The sequence below is a fragment of the Pseudophryne corroboree genome, chromosome 4, assembly GCF_028390025.1.
Source record: "Pseudophryne corroboree isolate aPseCor3 chromosome 4, aPseCor3.hap2, whole genome shotgun sequence".
Taxonomy (NCBI): Eukaryota; Metazoa; Chordata; class Amphibia; order Anura; family Myobatrachidae; genus Pseudophryne; species Pseudophryne corroboree.
The window spans coordinates 290,695,620-290,716,501 of NC_086447.1; the positions used below are offsets into that span (position 1 = coordinate 290,695,620).

At 46.4% G+C, this 20,882-nt stretch overlaps 1 protein-coding gene across 1 annotated transcript in view; it reads right to left on the reverse strand.

Moving 5' to 3' along the window:
* The window catches only part of WDR49 (WD repeat domain 49), a 459,475-nt gene that overhangs the window by 417,091 nt on the left and 21,502 nt on the right, over positions 1 to 20,882 (reverse strand). The window lies entirely within an intron of this gene.

A 20,882-nucleotide genomic window follows, 5' to 3' on the forward strand; every position in this document is an offset into this window, starting at 1 on the left:
TCTGACGCTTGAACCTATCTGGTTTCTTGGGAGGGGCGGATGGCTCGGGATCATCCGTAATCTGTAAAATTAACTTAATAGCCTCCAAAAGATCAGGAACATCCACATGTGAACTACCTCCCCATCAGCAGTATCTGTGTCAGAATCTGTGGGGTCAGTGTAAGCTCCATCTTCATCAGACGAGATGTCAGTGACAGCAGTGGATTGTGAGGAGATAAGAGCTCGCTTAGAGGACCCCTTGGTCTTAGGCGAGCGAGGGTCAGACTTTTTAGTAGTCAAGGACTGGTTCAACTTCTTCAACTGAGCAGATAAATTATCCGCCCACGGCGGGTTAGCTGTGGGGACCACATACGGTTGCACCGACATAGGAGGTCCCATAGGGGGTGTTAGTTTAGTAACTAGCGTATGTAGAAGCGTGGAGAAAGTGGCCCACGCTGGGTCATTATGTACCCCCGTTGCCAAAGTCCCACTGGGGCGCAAGGAGCCCCCAGAACCAGAGCCCACAGCTGCTATAGTCTCCTCATAGGGATCTGTGGCTTCAGCAACACTGGCAGTGTGTCCAGCCCCAGAACCGTTACCTTCAGAAGCAGACATGATATAACTTGCAGTATCAGGTAACACGGTACAATGGTCAGCAGCACAATACCTCTTGCCCAAACCCCTGCGCAGTGTAGTCAGCACAAACAGAGATACAGGAGAGATATGGTGACTAAAATCACAGAGAAAAATACGTAATAAAGTATATCTTGTGAAAATCCTATATAATTATAAAACCTGATGCACCAAGCCCCCTCAGGTTATAGAATATAGGGATAGCAAGTTGAGTGAGAGACACGAAATGGAAACCACTCAGCAAGCTAATGCACACACATATAGTCCCAGTAATACAATGCAGAGGTTATTACTAACAATAATACTGCACTGGACCAGCTTATATATAGCTATGTAGTCAATAGATATTACACTGCACAGTAAGAACTGGATGTATATCACAGGGTACTTGTACCAGAGAACCCTGACTAAATGCACTCTTTCTTAACTAACACTGTCTAATTGACATGTAGAATGCTTAAGTGTCATGTAAAGTCACAGCGCTGACAAAGTACGAGTCCAGCGAACAGGACCCACTTGCAGCAAGCAAACAGTATGATATTATAGGCATTACTGAAACTTGGTGGGATGAATCTCATGATTGGACAGTCAATCTAGAGGGCTATACACTGTTTAGGAGAGACAGACTAAATAAAAAGGGTGGAGAGGTGTGTCTGTACGTAAAGCCGTTTTGAAAACCTAATATATGGGAAGATATTCAGGAGGGGACTGTAGACACTGTTGAGACATTATGGGTAGAAATTGCATGCGGGGAAAAAGGAATAAAAAAGTTAGTATTGGGTGTATGCTATAGGCCGCCTGGTATCAACGCATCTGATGATGAATTGTTACTAAAGCAAATTGAAAGAGCAGCAGGAGTAGGAGACATAGTAGTGATGGGAGATTTTAACTATCCAGAGATAAACTGGAAAAACGATTCATGTGATACTGCTAGGGGCAATATGTTTTTAAACACACTAAATGATAACTACTTAGTCCAACTAATTGAGGAACCAACTAGGTACAATGCAATCTTAGACCTGGTATTAACAAACAATCAGGATTTGGTTTCGGGTATTATAGTAGGGGAACCCATAGGAAACAGCGACCACAATATGGTCACATTCAATATCAGTTTCTACAAACAGCCCTATACTGGCTCAACTAGGACTTTAAACTTTAGCAAAGCAAATTTTGAAAAGATGAGGGTATTTTTCAGGGATATTGAATGGGAAGGTTTGTTTTTAGGAAAAAATACTACGGAGAAATGGGAGGTACTAAAATTCCTGCTAGCTAAAAATACACTCAAATATATTCCTATGAGTAGCAAAAAAGGGAATAAAAATCATAAACCGATGTGGCTTAACAAAAAGATTAAGGAACTTATGGGCAAGAAAAGGCGAGCATTTAAAAAATACAAATCTGACGGGGAAGCAGAGTCATTTCAGCACTATAAGGAATGTAACAAAAATTGCAAAAAGGAAATAAGAGCGGCTAAAGTAGAAACTGAAAAACTAGTAGCAAAGGAAAGCAAAGCGAATCCCAAAAAATTCTTTAAATACATTACTAGCAAGAGATTAAAAAAGGAGAGCATAGGCCCTTTAAAAGACAAGTTGGGAGTCTTAAGCAAAAATGATAATGACATAGCGGACACACTAAATGAGTTTTTTTCTACAGTATTCACTAGAGAGGACCCAATTCAGGGACTGACACACAATCTCAATAATGAGAATACCACACTTATAGGTACTTATTTAAGCGAGGAAGTAGTCTGTGACCGATTAAAACATTTAAAGATTAATAAATCACCAGGGCCCGATGGTATTCATCCAAGGGTTCTAATGGAGCTTCACTCTGAACTGGCAAAACCGCTATCTTTGATCTTTGAGGATTCAGTTATATCAGGTATGGTTCCCAAAGACTGGCGTATAGCGGAAGTAGTGCCTATATTCAAAAAGGGAAGTAAAGCTGAACCAGGTAATTATAGACCAGTTAGTCTTACATCTATAGTGGGGAAAGTATTGGAAGGTATTCTAAGAGATAGTATTCAGAAGTTCCTTGAAACCAATAAGGTCATTAAAAGGAATCAACATGGGTTTATGAAGGACAGATCCTGTCAAACCAACTTACTTGGCTTTTATGAAACAGTAAGCGCAAACCTAGATCAGGGTAAAGACGTGGATGTAATCTTTTTAGACTTTGCCAAAGCGTTCGATACTGTACCACACATGAGACTTATCTACAAGCTACAAGAATCAGGGCTAGGAAGCACAATATGCACTTGGGTCAAAAACTGGTTAGATAATAGGAAGCAGCGCGTTGTGGTTAATGGATCTTTTCAACTTGGACTGAAGTGCTAAGTGGTGTGCCGCAAGGCTCAGTATTAGGACCGCTATTGTTCAATATTTTCATTAACGACCTAACAGAAGGTCTAGAGAGCATGGTGTCAATTTTTGCAGATGATACCAAATTGTGTAAGGCTATAAATACAGAGGAGGATGCAGAGTCTCTTCAGAACGACTTGGTTAAATTAGAAGCATGGGCAGCCAAATGGAGAATACGATTTAACACAGACAAGTGTAAGGTAATGCACTGTGGTAACAAGAACAAAAATTACACCTACCTACTAAATGGGGTAAAATTAGGGGATTCTGTACTGGAAAAGGACTTAGGTGTCCTCATAGATAGCAAGCTAAGCAGTAGTACCCAAAGTAGGACTGCAGCAAAGAAGGCTAATAAGATATTAGCATGCATAAAACGGGGTATTGATGCTAGGGACGAGAGTATTATACTCCCGTTATATAAATCACTAGTGAGGCCACACCTTGAATACTGTGTACAATTCTGGGCACCGTACTACAAAAAGGATATCCTGGAGCTTGAAAAGGTACAGAGGAGGGCGACCAAACTAATTAAGGGCATGGAGACGATGGAATACAAGGAAAGGCTTGAAAGACTAGGCATGTTTACATTGGAAAAGCGGAGACTAAGAGGGGATATGATCAACATCTACAAATATATAAGGGGACAATACACAGAGCTTGCGCGGGACCTGTTTTTGGTTAGATCAACACAGAGGACTCGTGGACACTCGCTCAGGTTAGAGGAGAGGAGATTCCGCACAATACGGCGTAAAGGCTTTTTCACGGTAAGGACAATACGTGTTTGGAATTCACTGCCCGAGGGAGTTGTAATGGCGGAATCTGTCAACACCTTTAAGAATGGGTTAGATAAATTCCTATTGGATAAGGATATCCAGGGGTATGGTGCATAGTCATGCATTATAGTTACTATAAATAGGGATAAAATGCAATGGCTGACAGCAGCATCAGTCAGAAATTTTAGTCAAATCATCATGCATAGGACACCACAAATAGGTTGAACTCGATGGACAATTGTCTTTTTTCAACCTCAGATACTATGTTACTATGTTACCACCTCCCTAAGCACGGCCACGCGATCCCGGAGAGCCCCCGTCGTGTGTGCCTGACCAGAAGAAAACCAGAGCTTCCTGCTGTAGGTACCCGGCAACCAGGGCGCGGGAGTGTATAGCGCCGCTGGGGAGAGATGGTGCTGCAGCAGTGAATGTCACTAGACATGTACACACTGCTACAGCCCTTGAAGTCTTCACTTTTCTTCTCAAAAAAAGCTCTTCTCAGGGCTGCTCAGAGCAGCCCCTGTGTTATGTGCCTGCTATCTGCGGCACCAACTACAAAACTGAGCTCCTGTGCAGGGAGGCGGGGTTATAGAGGAGGCGGCGCTATGCATCTTGGGAACAGTCAAAGCTTTTGAGCCTGTTGGTGCCTCGGATCAAGATCCTACTCTACACCCCTATGTCTATCCTTGTGGAGCCCAGTGTACCCCGCAGCAGAAATGAAGATAACTTCAATATCGTAATATCCAGCTAATATGCTAAAGATATGTGATTATTGAGCTTACTAAATAGACCTCTATATCTCTAGTAAGAAGTTAGTCACTGAACATTGTGCCTAAGGAAATGTATTTAGTTATAAAGACACTTTTCTAACCAAGCTGAATGTCTAATCAAGCTCTACATACACTGAAAGGGTATTGTGGCTGTATCACCAAAGAGGGCGATGGTGAGCACCAGATGCTGTGTGCAGCAGCAGCAGGGATCCACCCACACAGATGAGAAAAGAAAAGTGTGACCCCCCTTAATGGTTGTAGAGGAGAGTCACACAGCCAGAGGTAGGGATGGCCATCGGTGGGTTATCCATCGATGGTACCATCAGTGGATAACCTCGATGGTGGGCAACCATCTGTAAGGGAACCATCGATGGTTTTGCCCATCGATGGTCCCCATTAAGTTAGTATTAAGGTGGACACGGGCCAATCAGAGCCTGAGGGCGTGGCTTCACATGTGTCAGGGGGCGGAGCTATGCTCTGTGTCCCTGACACACTAGAGAAAAATAAATAAATATACGTTATGGTAAGAACTTACCGTTGATAACGGTATTTCGCCTAAGTCCACAGGATAACATTGGGATATGATGACACGACAGCGGATTTGCACCAATCGGTCAAAGCTTTCGGCCTCCCAGCATTCAAGGGCCATTCCATATATCCCCGCCTCCTGGCTCAGGCAAATCAGTTGTTTTTCGCAAAGCTCAAGGCAGGAGCATCATAGAGAGCCCTAATCAGGCGAGAAGAACACACTTGCACACCCTTCTGTACAAGAAGGAAGAGGTTAGTGAATTGAAAGGATCCTCAAATCAGGTGCGTCAGGGTGGGATCCCTGTGGATCCTGTGGACTTAGGAGAAATACCGTTATCAACAGTGAGTTCTTACCATAACGTATATTTATCCGGCAGGGTCCACAGGTTATCCACAGGATAACATTGGGATGTCTCAAAGCAATTTGGTTGTGGGGACGCTCCTGATTGGACAGGAGAATCCTTCGCCTGAATTCAGCGTCCTGAGAGGCAAAGGTATCAAAGGAATAATGTCTAATAAATGTGTTAATGTAGGACCATGTGGCTGCCTTACATATCTGTTCTACATAAGCACCACGTTGTGCTGCCCATGATGGACCTACCTTACAAGTAGAGTGAGCAGAGACATTTGCTGGAACAGGGAGATCAGCTTCAGAATATGCTTCTGAAATTGTCATCCAAAATCACCTCGCCAGTGTCTGCTTGTCAGCAGGCCATCCTCTCTTGTGAAATCCGTAGAGAACGAAGAGAGTGTCTGTCTTTCCGATGGCACTGGTACGATCCACGTAGATCCTTAAGGCATGGACTACGTCCAACAATGCATCTCCCGCAGAAAGGTCCGGCCCCTGGAAGGCCGGGACTACAATTTCTATGTTAAGGTTGAATTTAGACACCACCTTAGGAAGATACCCAGATTTTGTTCTGAGAACCACTTTGTCTGGACAAAAATAAAAAAAAGGGGGGGGGGGGGGGGAGACTTAACAACGCCCATAAATCTGAAAATCTTCTAGCTGAAGCATTAGCCAGTAGAAAGAGAACTTTAGCTGTCAACCTTTTAAGATCCACTCGTTTAAGTGGTTCAATTGGGGCAACTTGAAGAGCCTTTAGGACTAAACTAAAGTCCCAAGACACTGTAAGAGGAAAAAAGGAGGCTGAATGTGCAGCATTCCCTGGAAAAAAGTGCGCACATCCTGTAGGTTAGCAATTTTCTTTTGGAACCATACAGTTAATGCTGACTCTTGTACTCTCAAGGAAGCCACTCGTAGACCTTTGTTCATTCCTGCCTGAAGGAATGCCAGCATTCTGGAGACTCTGAATGCCCTAGGATTAAATTTCTGGACACAGCACCATTGAATACAGGTTTGCCATATTCGGTGACAAATGAAAGCTGAGGAAGGTTTCCTTGCTAAGAGCATAGTTTGTATTACCTGTTGTGAGAATCCTCTTGCTTCCAGGATGGAAGTCTCAAGAGCCACGCTGTCAAAGACAGTCGATCCAATGCTTGTGATAGCAATGACCCTGGGACGGTAGATCTGGACATTGAGGGAGTAGGAATGAAGCATCCATCGACAACCTCTGCAGATCTGTGTACCAATGTCTTCTGGGCCAAGCCAGAGCTATTAGTATCAAAGAGCCCTTTCCTTGTTTTACCTTTCGCATTACCCTGGGTAACAGTGCGATGGGAGGAAACCCCTAGGCTAGATGAAAGTCCCATCTCACTGACAGGGCATCCACAAAGATCGCTCTAGGATCCTCTGTTCTTGACCCATATGCGGGAACTTTTTTGTTCTGGTGTGACACCATAAGATCTATTTCCGGTAACCCCCACTTGTCTACAAGAATTTGGAAGTCCTCTGGGTGTAAAGCTCATTCGTTTGCATGAATGGCGTGTCGACTGAGAAAATCTGCTTCCCACTTTAGGACTCCTGGAATGAACACTGAGGACAAGGCTGGAAGATGAAGTTCTGCCCACTTTAATGTGTGACTTACCTCCTTCATTTCATTCTGGCTGTGAGTTCCTCCCTGATGGTTGAGGTACACCACTGCTGTTGCATTGTCCGTGCGGATTTGGACTGGTTTCCCCTGAAGGATGTCCTTTGCCTGAATAAGTGCCATGTATATGGCCCGAAGTTCCAATATATTTTTTGGCAGGCAACTTTCTTCATTGGGCCACTGCCCCTGGAAGCTACTCCTTCCTGTCACTGCTCCCCAGCTCTGAAGACTGGCATCTGTTGTCAGAATTTCCCAATCTGATATCCAAAAGGGTTTCCCTTTGTCCAGATGGAATGTCTGTAGCCACCAGGCTAGTGACCTCCTACTCCCAGAGGAAGGACCATAGTCTGTGTTTTATTGTCTGATGACAAACATTCCATTTGGAAAGGATCAAAGGCCTTGAATGGAACTGAGCATACTCCACCATGTCGAATGTCAACACCATCAACCTCATCAGACTCATTGCGGCGTGAAAGGATATCCTTTGACTTTGTAGCAGCTCCTGAATCCTTGACTGAATCTTGGATATTTTGTTCAGAGGAAGAAATACTCTCTGAAGACCTGAATCCAGCACAGCCCCCAAATGAGTCATCCTTTGTGACAGAACCAGGGACGACTTTGCCCAATTTATGAGCTAACCGTGTCTCTGTAAACAAGCTATTGTCTGTTGCAGATGACACTGAAATTCCTGAGATTGTACCAGGATTAATAAATCGTCGAGGTATGGAAAAATCCTTATCCCCTGTTAACGGAGATAAGATGCCATCACCACCGTAATTTTGGTGAATACTCTGGGAGCTGTCCAAAACGTAGGGCCTGAAACTGAAAATGATGCTGGAGGATAGCAACCCTGAGCTAGCGCTGATGGGACAGTGCTATAGGAACATGTAGGTAAGCATCCTGGATAACCAGAGATACCATAAAATCCTCCAGTTCCATGGCCAAAATAATGGAACGTAAAGTCTCCATATGAAACCGAGGCACCCAAATGTACTTGTTCAGTCCTTTGAGATTGAGTATAGTCCGGAATGACCCATATGGCTTCTGGACTAGAAACAGGTTGGAATAAAAACCTTGTCCTCATTGTACAGGAGGAACTGGAATTATCACTCCTGACTGAAGCAACTTCTGAACTACCTCTTGCAAAGCCCTGGCCTTCGTTTCCACTGAAGATGGGCTGGTACAAAAAAACCTTTGAGGGGAGTGTTCCTTGAAGGCAAATGCATAACCGTGAGATACCGCTTTTTGCACCCAGGCATCTGTGTCAAGGCCCGCACCATCAGGCTGATGGCTTATCTTCTGATTTGGAAGCTGGACCTCTGGTAGTACAATGCTTTTTAGTCTTACCAGACTTGTTGGATTGGGAGTATTTGCCATCACCCTTTCCCTTCACTTTTCCTTGATTCTGAAAGGGCTGAAAAGCTGAAAATCTGGGTTTGATTTTGTATGTGGAAGGAAACTTCACTTTCTTACAGTCATCTTCGAACTCCAAAATACTGTTTAATTCTTTACCAAAAAGAATATCTCCAGTAAAAGGCAAAGATTCCAGAACCTTTTTGGAGTCAGCTTTCCATGTATGTAGCCATACCGTTCTGCAAGCTGCTACTGCTGAAGATGATGCCTGAGAGGCAATAGTACCAACATCCAAGGCTGCTTCTTCCATAAACGTCGCTGCCTGTTTGATATGTGCAATATGAGATTGTTGCTCTGTAGATGCCATTGAAAGATTCCTCTTCAATGCATTAGCCCAGGCTACCACTGCCTTTGCCATCCAGGCTGAAGCCATGGCTTGTCTTATGATTGCCCCAGACAAGGAAAAAATGGTTTTAAGAAAACCTTCAATTCTCCTATCCGTGACATCATTTAAGGATGTTGATTGTAGAGGTAATGAAGATTTTCGCACCAGTTGAATGACATGCGTATCTTCCTTAGGAGCCACCTTCCTTTTCAAACAGTCCCCAGCCGGAAGAGGATAATTGGAATTCCATTTCCTTGGAATTCTAAACTTCTTACTAGGGGTAACCCAAGCCTCTTGCATAATTTCCGTCAGCTATTCTGACCTAGGAAACTCAGTCCTAGCTGTTTTAGGACGTTTAAACACAGGTGCCTTGGATTTTAACACAGGCTCTGCCGCCTCCTCTAAGGAAAGAATGGCTTTCATTGCACTAAGCTCAGGTACTCACAAGGTAGATAGAGACTCAGTGCTGTATTGCCCGGCTCAGGAGAGTGGGATACAGGGAGACTTCACCCCGCTTCCAGGATCGATCAATATGTTAGCGAATGCTGAGTGGATCCAGACGCTAATAGTGTACACACTCGCCCCGTGAACCTACAGTGAACACAGACGCCCAAGTGAACACTGACGCACCAGTCACACAGCCGCCTGTGCGGCAACTGGGTCCTATTAGATACACAGCGTCTCAGAGGGAAGCGGGAACTCAGTTCATGGCGGGAAACTCAGAGGAAACTGGTCATGAACCGGGGGGAAGGACGACCAAGGGGCGTCTGACTCCCCAATGCTGACATCAACCCTGGGGATCGCAGCCTCATTCTATCCCTGGAGCCTATGATCCCTAGGGCCAAGTGCTGGTGGGGCACTAGACCCTAGGTGGCAGCTGTGACTGTTTGGTAATCTCCTCCCAAAACAGTGCGGCTGTGTCCGTGTTCCCCCTCTAAGTGGAAATTATGCCTTACCTTCTCCCCGTGCTCTGGCCACAGCCTGGTAACGTCTGCTGGACTTGCTAGTACATCCTACACAGATGCCCGCCGAAACAGCACTGTACACATGGGTAAGCGTTGTTGCGACCCGGCGGGGAGTTGTTGGAGCAACTCTTTCTCTTTCTAAGGTGCGTGTAAGACGCTTTTTAGACAGGGACGCTCAAAAAATAGTAAGACTATAAAAATAAAAATAAAAAGCTTATGGCTGCTAAAAATCAGCAGCCCTTTGACCATGGTCCTGCTCCTGCCGCACAAACTGATTTGCCTGAGCCAGGAGGGGGCTATATGGACGGGCCCTTTGCATGCTGGGAGGCCGAAAGCTTTGACCAATTGGTGCAAATACGCTGTCGCATCATCATATCCCAATGTTATCCTGTGGATAACCTGTGGATCCTGTTGGAGAAAAATATTTGATAGCTCTTCACCAACGATGGTGGGAAACCATCTGGTTCTCCCCCATCGATGGTAAAAGTAGTTGCCATCGGTCATAGACCATCAATTAATTTGAATCATTGATGGTCGATGGCTAGCCCTAGCCAGAGGCTGCTGGCCTTTGCACAAAGCCCAGGTGGGGTTGGAGCAGACAGTACAGTTCAGAATGCAGTCACAGTCAAGTAGGTCAGGTGGCCAGGATTCATACCTGCAGAGAGATCCTTACAATTCTGACACTGTGATCTATGGAGTGGTGGCAGCGAGCCAAGCCATATAGGAACCGGTGTTACTCCACAGGAAGACACTGTGATTAGGCCGGAGCCTGTGTAAAGTAAGGAGCCAGAGGCCAAGCCAGGTCAGGTTTATAATACCTGTGAGAGACTTTGAGCGACTGAGAGACTTAGCTTCTCAAGATTAGTGAGGGCTCAAGAAGTGAGTTAGTTGCCCTGAATGGGGACTAGGGTTGTTTATTAATTTTGTTTCCTGATTTCATGCTGACAGCAGAGCACTATTTAATTTATTCTCCTGAATAGCTGTGTGTGGCCAGCACCTAAACACTGCACAAAACACCCCTCTACTGAGCTGTCTACCCCATACTGTTACAGTATATAATGGGTGCAACACATTTGTTCTAATCATCATATGACACCGTTCCTATTATATTCTATCAAGATCTCACAGAGGTTTTGTACAAAGTTTCTATATTGCAGATTTAGGGCCTGATTCAGACCTTATCGTAGATGTGCAAAAAAACGTACATCTACGATCAAAAACCTTGACATGCAGGGGGACGCCCATCACAGAGCAAGTCCGCCCCACATGCCAGGCCCCCGCTTCAGACGTGCGAAAGCATCGCACAGCGGCTTTGCTTTTGCACCTGCAGAGTAGCTCTATGCCTACGCAGCCGTAGGCAGGCGGCTACCCGCTATGTATAGGCCACCCTTGAAACAGTCCAGACACACCTGCGTTGTCTGGACCACGCCCCCCGAAAATGTCACCACAACGCCCCGTAGCCACCTCTGCCGCCATATCTCACTGTGTGTGCATGTGCAGTGCGGCTGTTGCGCATGCGCACACAGCACAGGGCTTCAGCATGCGTACGCTGCCACTGCAACGAGCAGGTGTGATTTAGGCCCATAGTAAGACTAGCAGTGTGTAAGTGCAGGGTGATGCCCACCCTACTGCATCTCTATCTTATGGAAATAATGATATCGGGCTAGATGCATCATCGCTTGGAAAGTGATAAAATGGGGAGTGAAAAAGTACAAGCCAATCAGGTCCTCACTGCCATGTCACAGGCTGTGTTTTAAAAATGTCAGTTAGGAGCTGATTGGCTGGTACTTTATCACTCTCCATTTTATCACTTTCCAAGCGATGATGCATCTAGCCCATCATCTTTGTTTACATTTCCCACAATTCACACTCCAGTACAGTTACAATACATTAGGCGAATGAAATAGCGTCTGAGATTGCTGGAGGTACGGGATGCTGGCCAATCTCAAATGTTTTTTTAAAGCAGCAATCATTTACAAAGCAAAACTATGCTTGTAAATGGCTGCCGCTTTAAAAAAAGTCCAAGATTGGCTGGCATCCCGCACCGGCAATCTTGGATGCTATTACATCTCGCCTTTTACCTCCCAACTTTGTAGGCCCTGGGATGATGTGAGCACTCCGGTAAAGGGATGCGGCCTAGCGTCAAGGTACGGAGCCCTGCGGCACCCCATTCACATCACTGTTGGGGCATGCCCAGCACTCTTGGAGATGCTGGGCAGTCTTCAGGCTCTTCCCGTAATGTGTAGAGATGCTAAATGAATATGCACAGCAGTATGTGGTTAGCATACCGATCGTCCGGATCCCGGCGGTCACAATGCAGACGCCGGGATCCCGACGCAGGCATCATACTGACGCCGGTATACCGGCGAGGTAAGTGATTCCCCCTCTATGTGGTGTCCACGTCTCATAGAAGGAGAATAGAACTTGTGGTGAGCAAAGCTCGCCACCAAGCCCACAAGGTGCTTAGTTGCGCTCGCCCCCCTGCTGGCATTCCACCATTCGGGATGCCGATGTCTGTATACCGACATTCAGCATCCCGTGCGGCAGTCACTCATACCGTTCCCTGCAAAGCATCTATTCACACCTGCTCACCTCTGACTTTTCCTCCCCCGCAGGACACTGCGGACTGCAGGTGGGACAGTCCCAGAGAAATGGGAATGTCCCGCTACAGTTGGGAGGTATACAATAATGATACTGGAACTGCCATTTTCACACTGTGGAGCTGATTTGAGTTAGGAGTGAATCTAAAGCTGAAAAAGTAATTAAGCAACAAAGGCACTCTGCATGAGACTTGGGGGAGATTTATCAAAGCTTGGGAGAGAGAGATAAAGGGCTGGTACTTTATCTCCAGCTACTTTATCTCCATCCAAGGCTTAGTAAATAGACCCCAAAGTTCCAACCAATCAATTTTTCAAACACAGTCTGCAACAGGACAGAAGCTGATTAGTTAATACTTTATCTCTCTCCAATTTCCAATTTTTTTATAAATCTCCCTATGGGTTCCAGCAATACTCCTCAAAGTTGTCAAATCCATCACATCACGAATACTGTACAAAGTACAGTTTTGTAATTACATAGAAATGGAAGAAATGTCATTGTATTATTATGTGTGTTGTGTCTTTTTATTTACCACCATCTCAGTAGATACTTGTCCCGTCACAATATATGTAGCCATTAATCTGAGCAATGCTTTTACTGAAATCGTACCTCAAAGTCTTATGAATGGCAAAATATGTAGCTGTAGCAAGCACTAGAAATGTCAGGCACGCCTTGTACATGCTAATCATAATGGTTGCATCTAGAGCAGAAGCACATCACAGTGTTGCCTGGGGTATAGAATATATGATGTATTAGAAATAAAATGCAGTTGCTATAGCAGCAGTCTGAGAATTCTGTCAGTGCTCATACAAATTGTTTTTATAACAAATTTGATTACGTTTTTGCAGACTTCACATATCCAGAAAGAGAGTTTTCATTTATATATGCCTAGAGAATTGCCCTGAATCGGGGAGCATAAGGGTCTCATTCAGAGTTACATGCTATTCTGTCCACTATCAGACGCCTCTCCAGCACCAAGGATAGGGCTGGTGCAAATACGTGCTAATGATTATGACGCCTGCATTCCCCAACAGATGGATGGCGGTGGCCCGGTTTCATAGATGTGCACAATCTAAATATGGGTGTAGTATGAATTGCCGGCGCTTGGGATCCCGTCGCTCAGCATACCAGCGCCAGGATCTCGACCGCCGGAATGCCGGCAACTGCGCGAGCGCAAAAGAGCTCCTTTCAGGCTTGCTGCGCTCGCCACGCTGCGGGCACGGTGGCGCGCTATTTATTCTCCCTCCAGGGGTGTCGTGGACACCCCAAGATGGAGATTAGTTGTCAGTATACCAACGGACGGGATTCCGGCCGCGGTATGCTGAGCGCCAGGATCCCGACTGCCGGTATATCAAGTACCACCCCTAAATACAGGCATAAATTTGTATTTATTTCTAAATGTGTAAAGCGGTCACAACTATAGATGTTTTATATGCTACACTGAATCAGGCCCTAAGTATATATTGGACAGAAACCTGCTGCCATTTTTTCTGTAGTTTCAACACTAAAGGGGTCAATCCAATTGCGGGCAAAGGGTGCGAGTTGCCAGGGCAACTGCTTATAGACGCTGGCAATGGCACTGCATCTCGCACTCTGCGGACCGATCGCACCCTGAATTTGCACAATTATGTATGCAGCGCTAACTCTCCCTCTATTTGACTGACCCCTACTAGTGCTGAACTACTTCAACACACCAGTAAACACTAAAACATGAGAAGTGCATGGTCTCAGAGAAACAAAGCAACAAGGTGTGAAATAAATATCACTTGAAATAGCATGTATGTTGGATTAAACATTGTTAGCAAATAATTTCAGCCATACCAACTTAAAAAATGTTTTCACTGGAATCCTGGGTGAGACCAGATTGTATATGCAGTTGGGTGGTGCGAGATGGGGCACTAGGCAGTGGTGTGAGGCTGCAAGCTATGGAATCAGAAAGTGGAGGGAGGTGGGAGTTCCTGCATCGAACAGGGGTGGAAAGTGGAAGTGGTGGAAAGTGCAAGTGGTAGCATCAGGAAGTGGTGTGAGGTGCAAGTTCTAGCGTCTGGAAGTGGTGGGAGGTGCAAGAGGTAGCATCAGGGAATGGTGAGAGTTGCAAGTGGTAACATCAGGGAGTGGTAGGAGGTGTAAGTGGTTGCATTAGGAAGTGGTGGGAGGTGCAAGTGGTAGCATCAGGAAGTGGTAGGAGGTGCAAGTGGTAGCATTAGGAAGCGGTGGGAGGTGCAAGTGGTAGCATCAGGAAGTGATGGGAGGTGCAAGTGGTAGCATCAGGAAGTGGTAGGAGGTGCAAGTGGTAGCATCAGGAAGTGGTAGGAGGTGCAAGTGGTAGCATCAGGAAGTAGTAGAAGGTGCAGGTGGTAGGAGGTGCAAGTGGTAGCATCAGGAAGTGGTAGGAGGTGCAAGTGGTAGCATTAGGAAGCGGTGGGAGGTGCAAGTGGTAGCATCAGGAAGTGATGGGAGGTGCAAGTGGTAGCATCAGGAAGTGGTAGGAGGTGCAAGTGGTAGCATCAGGAAGTAGTAGAAGGTGCAGGTGGTAGGAGGTGCAAGTGGTAGCATCAGGAAGTGGCGGGAGGTGCAATTTATAGAATCAAGAAGTGGTGGGAGGCAGAGGTGGATTTAGCTATCTGACCGCCCCTAGGTACAAAATTACTGGTGCCCCCCCCCCCAAAAAAAAAAAAATAGTATATAATGTGTGGACAGAGACCAAATTACAGGATTAAGTAATTTAAAATTATACATATATTAGCTCATTTAAGATACCCAGTAGGGCAAAATAAGATGATGTGTTGACAAAAATAAGTGTTTATACAGCGACATAGGGCTAGATGCATCATCGCTTGGAAAGTGATAAAATGGAGAGTGAAAAAGTACCAGCCAATCACCTGCTAACTGACATTTTTCAAACACAGCCTCTGACATGGCAGTTAGGAGCTGATTGGCTGGTACTTTTTCACTCTCCATTTTATCACTTTCCAAGCGATGATGCATCTGGCCCATTATGTGTAAAGAGTGTGAGTGTGTGTGTGTGTGTGTGTAGGGGGGTGGTCGAGGGTTCGTAACGGGGAAGATGGGGGATATCGGAGGTGCTGCGACTGGGGGTTGTGTGCCTTGATGATGGGGACATTCAGGGATTCCACAATGGGGGGGAGATCGGGGGTGCCATGATGAGAGGGTGAGTAAGGGAGGGTCAGGAGTGCAAAAATGGGAGGGGGGCTTGGGGGTGTGTCGGGGGTTCTTTGATAGGGTGTGCAGGTTTGAGGTGCCCCGCAATGGGGGGATGGGAGGGATCGGAGATGCCGCAAGGGGTGTGTGTGTGCTTTGATGGTGGGGGCATTTGGGGGTTCCACGATGGGGGGATTGGGGGTACCACGATGAGAGGGTGAGTAGGGGAGGATCGGGAGTGCCGCAATGGGTCGGGGGCTTGAGTGGATGTCGGGGGTTCTTTGATAGGGTGTGCAGGTTTTGGGTGCCCAGCAACAGGGGAGATGGGAGGGTGGAAGGGATCAGAGGTGTTGTGACGAGGGGGGGTGTGCCTTGATGGTGGGGGCATTCGGGGGTTCCATGATGGGGGGGGTCGTGGTTGCCACGATGAGAGGGTGAGTAGGGGAGGGTCGGGAGTGCCGCAATGAGAGGGGGCTGGGGAGGGGTCAGGGGTTTCATAATGGAGGCGAGCTAATGAAGCAGGGACTCAGGGGACTCCATATCTCTCTGGACCGCTGCCTCTTTGATGCACCCCCTGTCTGGTCTGACCCCAAGCTGAATCTTAACTGCTATCCGGCTTTCCAGGGTGGGAGTTCCACATGCAGAGAGCCAGTATCATGTGGGGGGGGGGGGGGGTCCCCAGACTGCCAACATCACTAGAAATGTGAAAAGAGCCTCAGGAATCAGGGAGGGCACCTAACAATTGTAGCTGCTTGTGAGGGAACTGCATAAAGCTTATGAAATACAACAGAATTACCAGACAGCGATTGGTAACTGGTATTTCTGTGCAGTATGGTGGGTATTAGTGGAGGTAGCAGAAGCTGAAGATACGAAAGATAAACAAATCATTGCACAATAGAAATATGCAGTAGAGAGAGATGCATACATTATGCTAGATTCCGCATTATGGCCCTCATTCCGAGTTGTTCGCTCGCTAGCAGATTTTAGCAGCATTGCACACGCTAGGCCGTCGCCCTCTGGGAGTGTATCTTAGTTTAGCAGAATTGCGAACGAAAGATTAGCAGAATTGCGAATAGAATTTCTGAGTAGCTCGAGACTTACTCCTACACTGCGATCAGCTCAGCCCGTTTCGTTCCTGGTTTGACGTCACAAACACGCCCTGTGTTCGGTCAGCCACTCCCCCGTTTCTCCAGACACTCCCGTGTTTTATCCTGGCACGCCTGCGTTTTTCCGCACACTCCCAGAAAACGGCTAGTTTCCGCCCAGAAACACCCACTTCCTGTCAATCACACTCCGATCACTTCAACAATGGAAATTCTTCGTTCGGACATGAGTAAATCTACTAAGTTTTGAGCTAAAATACTTAGCGCATGCGCACTGCGTACCATTTTCGCCTTAATCGCTCCGTTGCGAAAATCGGCAACGAGCGAACAACTCGGAATGACCCCCAATGTTATATGATCCTGCAGACTAGAAGCAATCTTAGTTCTGCCACCCGCTTGGCTATTCTCTGACATTTTCTGATATGTGGAGTGGACTAGGCTATGTCTTCAAAAATCTATGGCTGTGCCCCCAATAATGTTAGAACATGTCCTCACTACCAGGCCATGTCCCCAATGTGTGTCCTGATCTAGCAATCTAGCACAGACCGCTCAGCACACATCTCTCCCCCCGCTCAGCACTCAGCACGATGTGTGCTGAGCAAGGGGGACGGGACGGGGGGCCGCTCATTTCACCCAGCGATGAAATGAGCGATCTAACTGGATTGTGCCTGCATGCATGACAAATCTAAAAGTCAGCGATAGCGACGCGCGGGACCGCACATTGCAATCGCTATGGGCATACAGACAGAGAGATCCATGCTTCATTTCTAAGCAATCTAATCAGATCTAATCTCCGTGTGTACCCCCCTTAACACATTCATTGGATTCAATGCAAGATTTTGGGATAAGATAAGAGGATTAGGTGGCAGAGGCAGAAGAAGTTGCTGTACACAAGTTTTTCCCTGCAAGCCAGTACAGCATCTCCTTAGAAGCTAGCAAAATATTATTCATTCACCGCCTAATATTTATTTTAGATCAATACAAAGTTTACCCTAGGCAAAGTTCTCCACTTAGAAATAACACCAGTAAATAAAAAAAATCTATGTAGATGAAAGAGAAGTCTCTCCGTCGTTCAGAGACACAGAGTACAGTAACTTCCTCTCTGAAGGCTTGGTATGTATTCTGTAATTTAGTTTAACAACTGTTAAAACAAAAAGGCTCTATAGCAGCTGAGAGATTAGAATTTGCAGCATCATATGTATCACTTATACCCCTATTACAGCTAAATCACGGGGCTGACCTAGGATTTGGCACACAGGCCCAAATGTATTAAGCCTTAAAAAGTGATAGAGTGGAGACGATTAGGCAGTTAGGAGCTGATTGGCTGGTTTTATCTCGGTCTACTTTACTTCTCTCCATGGCTTAGTACATAGACCCCTATGGTAGCAGTGATCACATTACCATATTGGAATATCTAAAAATTAGTTTAGTTTACTACTGTATAAGGGTATGGTTGTCTTTGGCCCTAGACCCGGTTGGCCATAATGATGCGCTTGTGTGGCCCTTCAGCCCACTAGGGACCATGCAATACCTTTGTGGTAAAGTAGATCCAATTATGAGATCAGTACGGCAGTATGAAAGGGTCATGCAGTTGCAGCAGTAGCTTAAGCTGTGTATAAATAGAAATACTACAGTAGCTTAGAACATTCTTACCCAGTCACAGATTACTTTGTCATTTACACGCATAGACTGATTGTACTGCTATGGGGGATGCATATAACTCTCTTGAGGACTGCATGTGGCTCTACCTACTACGTTAATGACATTTGCCCACCTACTAGATCTGGAAACAAGCCCCACTTCCATTTTTAATTTGTATAACTTTAACGTACTGTATCTGGCCATTTTATTCATGTACCCCATTTTGCCACAGACCATTCAGGAAGAATCTATGATAGAGGCTTAGGCTGATGGATCACACATATTTATAAATGTTGCAATATATCAGATCATTGCGTATTTGCTGGGCTCTATAATGCTGGGCTCTATAATACAGAAGGGGAGATGTATCCAGCTTGGGGAGAGATAAAGTGAAGGTGTTTGTCCAAAGCTAAATGACAGAAGCTGATGGTTGCTTTGGGCAACTTTGTTGGAAATACGTGTGTACATGGGGTGGTATGGCAGAGAGTATACACACCAGCAGAATGTATCTGACCCAAAAAGCAGACTGGTGGCTTACCCTGTAGTGTGGTTTATTGAGAGTTGTAGGTACAGCCATGCTCACTGTGGTTACACTGGTTTAGGCATGAAGCAAAGCTTGTAACAGAGCCGATCACTGTACACAAGGGGACCCTGTACCGTAGCTAGCCATTTTAGCGCTGTGTGCAAGAAGCAGCATCGCCGCCCACCCATATTTAAAATAGAGCCAGTGCGAGCCAAAAATATAGGGGCGTGGCTTCATGGGGAAGGGGCCTGGCCACAAAATAAAACCAATTCATATTATGCAGCACAGTAGTCTCCAATATTCAAATTATGCTGCACAGTAGCGCCACTTACACACATTACACCAGGTAGAGCCCCTGTCACACATTACACTAGGTAGAGCCCCTATCACACATTACACCAGGTAAAGCCCCTGTCACACATTGCAGCAGCAGAGTCCCCCTTTTTACACATTAGGACAGGCAGTGTCCCTTTTTTACACATTACGGCAGCAGAGTCCCCCTTTTTACACATTACAGCAGCAGAGTCCCCCTTTTTACACATTACGACAGCAGAGTCCACCTTTTTACAATTTACGACAGGCAGTCCCCCCTTTATACACATTACGGCAGCAGAGTCCCCCTTTTTACACATTACACCAGGTACATCCCCTGTCACAGATTACGGCAGCAGAGTCCCCCTTTTTACACATTACGGCAGCAGAGTCCCCTTTTTTGCACATTACGGCAGCAGAGTCCCCTTTTTTACACATTATGGCAGCAGAATCCCCCTTTTTTACACATTACGGCAGCAGAATCCCCCTTTTTTACACATTACGGCAGCAAAATTCACCTTTTTTACACATTACGGCAGCAGAATCCCCCTTTTTTTACACATTACGGCAGAAAAATTCACTTTTTTAAAAACACATTACCGCAGCAAAGTCCCCTCTTTGCACATTACGCCAGCTGAGTCCTCCTTTTGATATATATTATGGCAGCAGTCCCCCTTTTTTACACATTACAGCAGCAGAGTCCCCTTTTTTGCACATTACGGCAGCGGAGTACCCCTTTTTGCACATTACAGCAGCTGAGTCCCCCCCCACCAATCCACCAGCCCAGCTACCTGTTTTTGTGGGGTGGCTGGAAGATGCGGTGACCTGGCCTCAGAGTTGACGTCAGAGCCCGCCGGGGATCTTACAGCGCGATCTCTTGTCCCCGCGGCTGCTGGTCTCAAAGAGGAAGAGCCAGGGGTGGGGAGGGGTTTGGAGGAGCGGATCCCCCCTCCTGTTCTCTCATGCTGAAAAAACTTCCTACGCTCTGCTCGCAGGCCACGGCTGTCCAGCATACTTTAATGAGAAGCTGGCCGCGGCAGTACTCCCGTGCAGCAGCGGCGGCTGGCGGGAGTGAGTGTCAGTGTACCAGCGGCCGTGAGGGTGTGGTGCCAGATGGTGCGCCCTCAGTGCATTTGAGCAGTGGCAATGTACCATTGGCCCACACCTAGCTACGGCTATGAGAGGGCCTATTCAGAGATGGACGCAGATCTTGCTTGCACAGCAAGCTCTGCGTCCATCTACTCACATGCTGGGTGCCGGCAAGCACAGGGCAAGGCCACCCAGCATGTGTGTAGCGCCGCACTGCGATGCATTCACTAATTAATTGCAAATGCATCGATTAGAGGATGACCCCTGCCTTTTGTCTGGGAGTGGCTGCATGTAACGTCAAGAAGTAGCCCAGAGTACAGTCCAGACATGTTGCGTTGTCCAGATCATGCCCACTAAATGCGCCGCCGCCGCCCCTCCCCCCCCCAACGCCTGCAGCTGTCAATCACTATACCATTGCATCCTTCTGGAATGCAATCCCATTGGTGGTGGGTAAAGCGTGTGCAAACCCGATGGACGCAGCCGCTGGTAGTGGTAGCAGAGCAGGATGCTGGAACAGCGGTAATGCAGGTAAAACAGGCAGATCTCTTGGTGCTAAAGGGTAGAGGTCTGTCTCCAACTATCTCACTCTACACAGTAACAAGATGGTGCCAAGCATTTGCTGTAATAACTCCAGAGGCCATTTTGGATAGGTAATGAAGCATCCCCAGAGGAACCATGTTGGAGTATGCGCAGTAGCACTCTCCTATTCTAACA